Here is an 11678-nt window from a genome sequence, read left to right as displayed (position 1 = left end):
TTACATATATATATATTTAAAGTTATATATATTTATTTAATGTTACATATATATATTTAAAGTTACATATACATATTTAAAGTTACATATATATATTTAAAGTTACATATACATATTTAAAGTTACATATATATATATTTAAAGTTACATAGGTAAGCTGTTGAATCTGATTAATTCCCATATTATAACCCACTTCATTAAAATATTATTTGTTTTAAAAGCACATGTGTATTTTTCTAAATTCAGATTTAAAGTTCTAAAAGATATTTTGGTAACGAACCGAAACTGATAACATCTTACCATTCTATTCGTTTAAATAATTGGAAAAAATCGTCAAATGAGTTACCAATTTCTTTCCGTATATCTGGCCAAACATATGTATGAAGAACGTGATTATGTCAATATTCACAGCTTCTGTTTTAAAGTCCCTAACTCTGTCACTGGTAATGCACATAACATATAATGTAGAGAGATATTAACAGGACTCTGGTGGTTAATACACAATATAGAGAGATGTTTACAGGACTCTGGGGGCTAGTACACAATATAGAGATAGTTTTACAGGACTCTGGTAACTGATACACAATGTATAAAGATATTTTTACAGTACTCTGGTAATTAGTACTCAATGTATAGAGGTGTTTACAGGACTCTGGTGGTTAATACACAATATAGAGAGATGTTTACAGGACTCTTGGGGCTAGTACACAATAGAGATAGTTTGACAGGACTCTGGTAACTAATACACAATGTATAAATATATTTGCAGGACTCTGATGGCTAACGCACAATGTAGAGAGATATTTACAGGATTCTGGTTGTTAATACAAAATGTAGAGATATGTTTACAGGACCCTGGTGGCTAATATACAAATTTGAGAGATGTTTACATGACTCTGATGGCTAATACATAATGTAGAGAGATATTTACAGGACTCTGGTGATTAGTACTCAATGTATAGAGGTGTTTACAGGACTCTGGTGGCTAATACACAATGTTAAGAGATGCTTACAGGACTCTGGTGGCTAATGCTCAATGTAGAGAGATGTTTACAGGACTCTAGTGAATAGTACACAATGTAGAGAGATGTTTACAGGACTCTGGTGGTGACAGTTGTAACTAGAGCGACATAACATAATAACAGACTGTATTCATAGATGAACTAGTTGTTAAATGACATTGATAAAGACGTAGTGAATTACAAGATACACAAAATAAAACATCAGCTTCCAATAACTTCATCAAGTTATTCTTTCTCCTCTTGTTTGGCCTGACATAACCTGCTGGTTAGGGCGCTCGACTCACAATCTGCACTCACCCTTGGAGTCGTGGGTGCGTTATTCTGTGGCGGTCAATCCCACTATCCGTTGGTAAAAGAGTAGTCCAAGAGTTGGCAGTGGGTGGTGATGACTAGCTGCCTTCCCCCTAGTCTTACACTGCTAAATTAGGGATGACTAGCGCAGATAGTTCTCGTGTAGCTTTGCGCGAAATCCGTAACAAACAAACAAGCTTAATTAGGGACGGCTAGTGCAAATAGCCCCCGAGTAGTTTTATGTGAAATTCTAAACCATATCACTGAATACTCTTCTTTAATCGCTTGAAATCTTGGAATGAAAACACACATTGACTTTGAAATAACCTTTCTCATTTAAATTTTATTCAATCCAATAATACATTTGTTTTCGCGCAAACCACACATTGGACTATTTGCGCTCTGTACACACTGCGGAGAATCGATTGTTTTGGTTTGTTATGAATTTCGCGCAAAGCTACACGAGGGCTATCTGCGCTAGCCTTCCCTAATTTAGCAGTAAAAACTAGAGGGACTAGTGATCACCACGCACCCCCAAGTCTTGGGCTACTGTTTTACCAACGAATAGTGGGACTGACCGTCACGTTATAACGCACCCACGGTTAAAAGGGCGAACATGTTTGGTGGGCCGAGGATTCGAACCCGCAACCCACAGATTGCGAGTCGAGCACCCTAACCACCTGGCCATGCCAGGCCCCGGAGAATCGAACACAGGATTTTAGCATTGTAACTATGTATACTTACTGCTTGCGCAGTGATACGTAATAGCATCACAACAAAAACATAACTTGCATCCACTAACATCACCACTACTCGCCTAAGCCTAACATGAATAACCATTATGATACGTTATATACTTTTCAATTTTGTGTTGCATATTTTGAGTATTCTTGCCAGCATTGTATACTTAAAAAGTTGAAATTTTCCAGAATATATTTCAATATAAATACCAGAAGTTCACGAAGGATAGATAAACCTGTTGTAAAAAATATCCTATGCACCTGTAATAAGAAAACTTATAGACATTCTATAAAACCACCCATGGAACTGTTAGTTGTAGAAGATTTGGGGAGGTCTAAGGCTTTGTTTTTTTTCTTTTTGCCTCTTAAATCGAAAGATTTAGCAAAACTAAATATTTAATGTGATATGAAGATGTCGTGTTTCGTTGGTTAAGTGTGAAACGCGCGAGATCTTTTCAAACACGATTCACGTCTTGACACTTTAACTAAATTGCGATAATTCAAACCATCTATCGATTGTCAAAAGATGTGACCTACAAGCAGGAATTATAGATCAAAACTCAACGTCAATTATTATATAGAGTGATTGATATTTATAACGCTTAACAAAAGAAGAAATGGTATCGAACAAAGTAGGCATTATAAAAATGCAAGTATAAATCATACGGATTGCGAAGCCATAAAAAAAACAACTGTAAGACCTTTACTACGTCTAGGAGGGTCAGTGGCCGAGACGAGAATCAAAAGATTTTCCCCCCTCTTTTACCGTTTAGAAGAAGTCTTAGAGTTTGGTAGAACTATATACAGAAAGATCACAATACACTTAATACTTTGCGATTCCGGAAAGAGAGACCCTAAGATTTTAAATCCAACAGAGCAACTTATTGGGATTATTAAAATAGATAACTTATCTCGGACTAATTCGCGATTCTATCTATACCTCATTTCAGCCTTACTGTGGTAATAGAGGTAAATTAGCAGATTTCTTAAAGATGAACTCTTTGACTTCATCATTATATTTCGTAAAAATTTGTACCCCTCTGAAATTCGACAGACATAATTATTGAGCTGGAATCTAATTCATTGTGATGCTGATATACATAATTATATAGCACAAACTTTTTACTTCGTGGTTAATGGCTTTGATTAAGTTAAAGCTATTCAAGTTTTCAAAAGAAAAAAAAATCTGACTAAACTAATCCTTATATTAAAGAAAATAATACGTCAATGATGATACCAATCGATCAAACTTGTAACATATAATTATAAAAAATTAACAAATATTTGGATTAAAAAACAAGATCGAACATTAAACTTCTTCATAAATTTTTGAAAAATATTTTTTGTTTGTTTGTAATTAAGCACAAAGCTACACAATGGGCTATCTGTGCTCTGCCCATCACAGATATCGAGACCAGGTTTCTAGCGCTGTTCTACTGGGGGCTTTTTTAAAGGAATAACAATAACATGTTACAGAGGGCAAAAAGTGTTGGGGCCATGTGTAGCCTATGATTAGTGTGCCGGATTGAGAATCTCGGATTCCATTTTCCTCGTCCCGTTATCATAAAATAGCGCTCCGCCTTTTGAGGCTAGGTGCGTAATAAGCATGACAATGAAATCTCACTATTCGATTGGAGTAACTCATAAGTTGGTGGTGGCTGCTATTAACCTAGCTATAGTCCTTTTAGTCTATCAGCCTTTGCTTTTATCACTACTTAAAAGTAGTTCTTAACAAACTTTTAGTATTGTTTGTCAAATGCACTTACTTAAAGCTGTTGTCTTTTTGGCATGGAGATCAAAGGGTAAATTTAGTAATAAGTTAAAGTGAATATCGTCTTATATTTTACTTGAAGCGTCTGTAATAATATAGATGTTTTTAAAACGAACAATGTACCATCTGAAGACAATTAGATTATATATATATATATATATTTAAAACAAACATGTATAACAAGAACCCGTGATATTTATTAATCTTACGTCCTATATAGATTTTACATTTTTTAGGTATAATTACTATTGTAACATTTTATTACCAGTAAAATGATAGGCTTAGCCTTTAACGAAAAAAAAAAATCCAGTCACGTATGTTTGATTAAAGGTATTTTATATTTTATTCAGATATATTCTTGTAGCATCATTTGATAATTACGCGTGATAAACTGTTACTAATGAAATCTGATATTTAGCCTGAGTTATTTCAATATTGTATACATAGATGTTTACATCACAAATTGCACATACAGCTTTCAAATTACTATTGTGATCAGAAGTATGCTCCTCTATGCAACCAATTCCGTGGAGCATATAACTTGTTAATGAGTAGCGTTCCATTATGCCAAAAGTTGGTCTAAGCTAGACTTCAACTCTATTCGTTTTGAACTTGAGGTACTCTTTGTTTCACGGGTTGTAACGAGTGGTAACCCTGATCACTTTCAGTTTGAAGTATTTACATTCCACGGGTTATACTAATGGTACGTTGGTTCACTTTGTATTTGAGGTACTCTTTGTTTCACGGTTTGTAACGAGTGGTAATCTTGATCACTTTCAGTTTGAGGTACTTACATTCCACGGGTTATGACTAATGGTACGTTGGTTCACTTTGTATTTGGGGTTCTCATGTTCCACGGATTGTAACTAGTGACAATTCTGATCACTTTCAGTTTTAGGTACTTATATTCCACAGGTTATGACTAATGGTACGTTGAATCACTTTGTATTTGAGATACTCATGTTCAACGGGTTGTAACTAGTGGTAACCCTGATCACTTTCAGTTTGAGGTACTTACATTTCACGGGTTATGACTAATGGTACGTTGAATCACTTTGTATTTGAGATACTCATGTTCAACGGGTTGTAACTAGTGGTAACCCTGATCATTTTCAGTTTGAGAATATTCATGTTCCGTGGGTTTTACTAGTGGTATATTTGAAAAATGATTCGTTAGATGTAATCAGCGAATAAAATATGTGTTTAGAATATACTCTACTCTGTTTATTTCGGTAAACAGAAAAATGAGCCGTGACATAATGACTTCTATAGGAGAATTTAAAAAATGGTAAAATTGTTTTCTCAAATTAAAAAAAATTATAAGTTATAAATGCAGTGATTATTTTGGTGACTATTGGGTATTTAAAAGAAACTGGTGAACGCGGCTTCTATCAAGCAGTTCTATCGAGAATTCCTAATATTTCAGCTCTGTAGTTAGTTTATGTGAATAACAACATATAAAATCTTGTTGCTTAAATGTTTTATGTGCTGTATTAACCCTAAGCATGGAATAAAGTGGTGATTGGTAAATTTATAAATTGGCCATTCGTTCACAAAAATTATAGCCATAAATCGCTTAAATAGCGGATTATACAGAGGATAAATATAAATTTCAATATAAACAATTTTATAAAATTAATAAAAGAATCGTTTGTTTTTTGTTGTTCTTTTTTGCAAAAAGTCAAAAGAAAATAAAAACATTATTCAGAGAAGGTTCTTATGCTTGAATCTATATGGAAAATTAAATTGGAAACTAAATTAAGTTGAAAAAATAAATTTATCATATTATTATATTTTCGACATAATTACTAAAGTTATATATTGAATTTATATTTCAAGGTAACGATTCAAAGATATATATTTAGAATATAATAAGGAAAAAATTCAAGATTTCGCGGCCTGATAGGCTTCGCCTCCTTTTAAGAAAGGAGGAAAGAAGGATATACAAGATGAAGACTTGCACGTGTCTCGTTAAGAAGAATCATAACTTTGAAACATATGAAATAATCTACTGTTTCCATTACTTGTCACGTGAACAAATTTAAAGCTTCACTTTTTTCAAAGAAGGTGTGGAAACATGGTTGATATGTATAAAGAGATGGGCCGTTTAATAAGTATCAATTACCTTTAGAGTTCTCTAACGGTCGAAACCATAGAAGTCGGTATATAGTAAAGTACAAGGTGAGTCATGTGAACGTACCCACTACGTAGAAATAACCAAGTTTTTGTTACTTCTAAAACCTGTAATAATACGTCACAAATAGAGTTGATTCCCATTGATTGATATTAAGAATAGTAGTTGTATTTGGTATTAATATTTCGTTTATATCTAAACACGCTGCTTGTTACCACAAAAACTCCAATATACCTTTTCTATAATATAAATAATGTAACAAGTGCTTGAATCTTCCGAAAGTATTTTCAATAAAAAGTGTTTCTAACAGTAGATACCGATTCTGCGCCAATTACCGATTTGTCGTCTTTTTCGTTACAGTGATTTTCGGAGATAACTTCTGATTCGCTTTTTTCTCTAAGTATAACTTCTTGTCGAAGAAAATGAATCATCTATAACATATATAATTCCTTTATATATGTATATGACATATATTCCCCCCAATAATGATCTCTCTCTCTCTCTGTATATATATACATAAATAGATATCGTGAAAAAGTAAACTACTATAATTGTATTTGTTTTCATTTTATGGTAATGCTTTCAAAATGACTGGCCCAAAACATTTTTGTCATCGTGAATAAACCAGCAAGGTATACTCTAGATAAAATGTTTTCGACAGAATAATCGAAGACTCGTCGAAAAAACAAACAAACAAACACATGTGAAGTAAGTTTATTAAATAACAGCCTCAGTTTACGCTGTCATGATTTTCATAAAGTACGCGAAAAAAAAAATGAAAAAAAAAGAAGTAAAAGTGTGACGTCATTCATCATCAGAATTGATCTTATTTGTTTTCAGTTGTTTCTTTAATTGAGTATTAATTTACAACATTTGGTTTTAGGTGAGACACAAGAATGTTAAAAGAGGAATTAATCTTTTATTTATAAATTATTTGTTGGGATTAAACTGGTTTTTGGGCAATATTACTAGTTCATTAATAACTTTGGATTAGGCCAGATAATCTTTAGGAAGGATCGAGCGATTAGGGTAGAGCCAATAGAGAAATAATGCAAAATTAAGCGTTTTAATATATTTTTTATTAATGAAAATAATAACTAATTATTACAACGCATATACCATTTTAATGTGTATCCGAGTGCCATATCTCGTCACTTAACTCGTTTTTTGCATTCATTTTAAAAGAGGGTGGAGGTTTGCAATAAACCATATTTATTAAAGGGGCGTTTGGGAAACTCTGGATTGAGCTAATAACAAAAAGAATCAAGCCTAAAAAACATAGCTGCTTAAATATCGTTCAGAATTATTTGGTAATCCAAAACATTCAAATGAATGTACAATAACGCTACTATTTTTTTTCTTAGTTGCATTACCCTTCTCAAATTTCTTGGCAATAACTGACAATAGGAAGTTTTATTATTGCTCTCCCGGGTTGAAATGGTGTGTGCTGTTTCTAAGCCTTTCGTAAGTATTTGGCAATAGTGATTTTCTTATTACTGCTATTCCCTATCGACGCTGTAGCAGTCTATATGGTTAAAAAGTGATTTAATAAGAATCGTAATGATTTATCCCTATAGCAGAGTAGGTAAAGTATTTGGCTGTTGTGCGAGAGGAGAGGATTTGTATTCAATATCCAAAACGAGGAAAGTATGTCGTAAAAAGATTAAAATACCACAAGTCTTATCATCGTCTTCTTGGTAATACCAAAAGTCTTATTATCGTCTTCTTGATTCTACCACAATTCTTATCATCGTCTTCTTGGTTGACGTTATTAAAACAAGAAGCTCGGGTTAAAATTAGTTAATCTTATATATGATAAATAAAAAAGTAACTTACAAGTCATACAGTGAAGCTTATTTTACATTAAAAACTGACGGACAGCTACTAAGTCATACATCTATGTAGCAGAAAACTAACAGAGATGTTAAATACTCATTCTAAAATGCCCATCTGTTACTGAAGGTGAAAAGTATTTTTTTGTTTTAGATGAGGAGAGGGAGGTGAATTGAAATGTTGTCGGATCTATCTAAATTTATCGATAGTAAATGGCGGCCAGAAATCTAATTTTCGTTCTTTCGGACATACATATTGTGCACTTTTTCTAAATTTTTGGCCAACAACTGAATATCAGAAGTCATAATGATGTCATGAATTTAATGATTTGTGTGCTTATGAAGAACCACAAAATTCCTTTGAACATATTAAAACTTTAATACATTTCCCGTGAAAAACCTTAGTTATTAAATATCAATAAAGAGAGCGTGTCCTTCTGTACACCTGGTGGCTGCAGCTGCAGGAACTGGCATTCCCTCGCTTTGGTTCACATGTGGTGGTTAGATCTCTTCATGAACTGGGTCACAGTCTTGATAATAGTTTTTCACATTATAACATCATGCGTACTCTCCATTTGTATAAGTTCAAACACGTTTTACTGAGCTCTAACTCAGAAAAAACAAGGGATTTAAACAATTTTACTACTATAGATTTCTTTTATTATTTGAAACAATAATTTATTTTTATAGTTGAATAGAACTGCCGAGCCTTTCGCTCCGCATGGATGCATTTAAGTGCGCAACAGTGAATAAAACTTCTCTTTTTCACCACTAGGGCCCCCTTTTTTTTGTTTGTTACTAAACACAAAGCTACACAATAGGCTATCTATGCTCTGTCGATTTTTAGCGTTATAAGCCCTCGGACTTAGTGCTGAGCCACCGGGGGGACTTTTACAGTTAATATGACTTTGTTTAATGACAGAGGTTTTAATTCCAATGATGCCATAATATAAAATGTAACGGTAAGAAACCAAGCAACTAAATTCCCCGGTGGGACAGCGGTAAGTTTACGGACTTGCAATGCTAAAATTTGGGGTTCGATTCCTCGCAGTGAACACCAGCAAATAGCCCAATGTGGCTTTGCTCTAAAACAAACAAACCTATATTACGATCATTGTAAGAGTTCTCAAGGTCCCCTGGTAGGAAAGCAGCAAGTTTGCAGACTTACAACATTAAAATCCGGTGTTCGATTTCTGCGGTGGACACAGCATATAGTCCAACGTGGGTTTGCTTTGAAACAAACAAACCAAGCAACTGAAGGTGCAACTCGACTACAGTTGTCAGTTTGAGGTAACTAATAGCAAGAAAGTCAAAGCTTACAAAGTAATACAAATTTCAATTATAGGAATAACTATGTGGCAGCGTTTAACTTCGAACACTGTGACCAGAAAATATGGCTGTTTTCTATAATATACACCCAAGGTGTCCATAAATCATGTTGAAACGTATTAGTGTTTATTTCTAAATATGTAGAAACTTTTGTCGGGCCAATGTCATCGCAGCAATGCACTTTCATTGGTCTCATTGAATTTTAGTAGTCATGTAACATAGATTCAAGTATATATACACACACACACACACACTTCAAGTTCCTTTATTGGAATAAAAAGTTTTAGCTTGTATAATGACAAGTGATTAGTAACAGTTTACTTAGCTTAAGCAAAATCTATTGAAAACGATTGGACTTGTAATAAGCACACAGAGACAAGGGACAATCTATAGTTAGTTCTATGGGGCGGCCGGACATATGTTTCTATTTACTTTTTTTTTCCTGTACCACTCTCTTGTCTTGAACTCCTGACGTTTAGTGTGGACACCAACAGCTCCTTTTGTTGGTGAAGAGACTACACCGTTTTATCACGTCTGAAAACTGAGGTTCGCTTGCCAAAAACTGTACAAAAAGGTGCTCTTTAACCTGCCCAGAGAGACTAGACAGAACAAGCGTGACGATAAACGTTTCCCAAAACAACCTACAGATAAAAAAGTGCTTAAATCAGCATAAACGTTTATACGAAATGAAGGAGTTGACGCTTTAAACCAGGATCGGGGATCAAATTAGAATTGTAAACAAACCGAGTAAAATGTTAAAAAACTGAGAACACAGATGATGATAATGTCTGATAATCAGGTGTTTTATAAAACGTATTAACCAATAAAATATACTATATTAGCAGGATATTAAAACATGGCATGTGATTTCGTATATAGTTAAAGATAAAAGAATCTGTAAACACTTATGATGTAAACACCTTTTAAACATATTGTTCCGAAAGTTGTAGTACTGATATTTAATTGATATTGAGAAGAAGGAAAGGCAAAATACTTTACTACAAAATTATTAAAATAATATTCCCCGTATTACATACCATCACTTCATGGGTAGTGGTAGTTTTATCTAAAATATATATTTATGTGTATTAAATACCATCATCTGATCGCTACTGATGGTTTCCCTAAGATATTTATTTATTTTTTTTTGTATATTAAATACCATCATCTGATCGATACTGGTGGTTTCTCTAAGATGTATATTTATGTGTATTAATTACCATCATCTGATCGCTACTGCTGCGTTGTTTAAGATATTTATTTATGTGTATTAAATACCATCATCTGATCGGTACTGGTGATTTATCTAAGATATATATTTTATGTATATTAAATACCGTCATCTGACCTGAACTGATGGTTTCTCTAAGATATATACATATATATATTATGTATATTTGTATTTCAAGCACTAATCAATTAGTTTGACATAAAGCTACATCTTTGAACATTTTCTTCTAGTTTTGAAAGGAACTGTTACTTTAATACATTCGCAAGCCACAGATTCAGAGGGTTTCATTTTCATAGTTTGTGCAGTGTGTGTGTGCTTATAGGAAAGATATACGATGACTTGTGAAAACGTCAAGGATATCGTGTTTTGGACAGTTAGATATAGTGTCATGTTTTAGTGCCACTTACTTGGAGGGATGTTTTGTTGTTGGTTTTTTTTTTACTTTTAAAAAAGCGTGATTTCTCGCGCGAAAGTGTTTATCATTTAAATTTCATTTAGTTCACTTGAACCCACTTCTTAGTCCTAATGTCAATGCATCTGCCATTTACATTAACGTTAACACTTTTTTACGGTTGTCTTCTTTTTGTAGTATATTAAATGATCTGGTTTCATTTTTACGAAGAGTCAACTCATTTACTGATTTTTAACGTGCTTGAAAGCATCCTCACATGTTATATACATGTCAGTTTATTATTTGATACACAATTAATTTACAAACAACAATACCTCTAAAAACCTTACTTATAAAAAATAATGAAAAAAAATGCCCACGCAAAAACGTCTGTTGTACCACGTGCACATCTGGCACATGGCACTGGAACCGGAAACCTCCGAACCCTCGACATCGGTTAACTCACTTCTATTACACGCAGCCAGCGTAGAAAGTCTATTATTAAAGTCCTTTACGAGTAAATGCATAGACTATGTAATACGAGTAAGCCTAATCATTTCTAAATAGATATATTTCTAGACGTGCTCCGTCAGTTTCCATTAAAATCTAAGAAAAAACAAATAAGCTCAATCATTACGACTCTTAATAACCATTAATGAGACTCTGTAATTGAAAACCTTCTCTTTACAAATGTGTTGTACACGTAGCTTAATACAGAGTATGGATGAAACTAATTAACTAGTTTTAAAATATCACCAGAGAAAACAACGAAAAATCCCGGTATCCAGTTGAACTGTTGAGTTGTTCTAATCCCTCCCTGTTTCTGTGTAAAAAAAACGAGTTCTTTATCTATCAAGGATTTGTTTGTTTGTTTTTGAATTTCGCGCAAAGCTACACGAGGGCTATCTGCGCTAGCCGTCCCTAATTTAGCAGTGTA

General features: G+C 33.4%; 1 protein-coding gene across 3 annotated transcripts in view; it reads right to left on the bottom strand.

Annotated features, from left to right (window-relative positions):
• Positions 1–11678, bottom strand: part of LOC106460731 (protein kinase C-binding protein NELL2-like) — a 92719-nt gene that overhangs the window by 70577 nt on the left and 10464 nt on the right. The gene's annotated exons all lie outside the window — the stretch shown is intronic.

The sequence above is a fragment of the Limulus polyphemus genome, unplaced genomic scaffold (assembly GCF_000517525.1).
Source record: "Limulus polyphemus unplaced genomic scaffold, Limulus_polyphemus-2.1.2 Scaffold824, whole genome shotgun sequence".
Classification (NCBI taxonomy): Eukaryota; Metazoa; Arthropoda; class Merostomata; order Xiphosura; family Limulidae; genus Limulus; species Limulus polyphemus.
The sequence above is the reverse complement of the archived record's forward strand: the minus strand, read 5'-3'. Positions and strand labels throughout refer to the sequence as shown.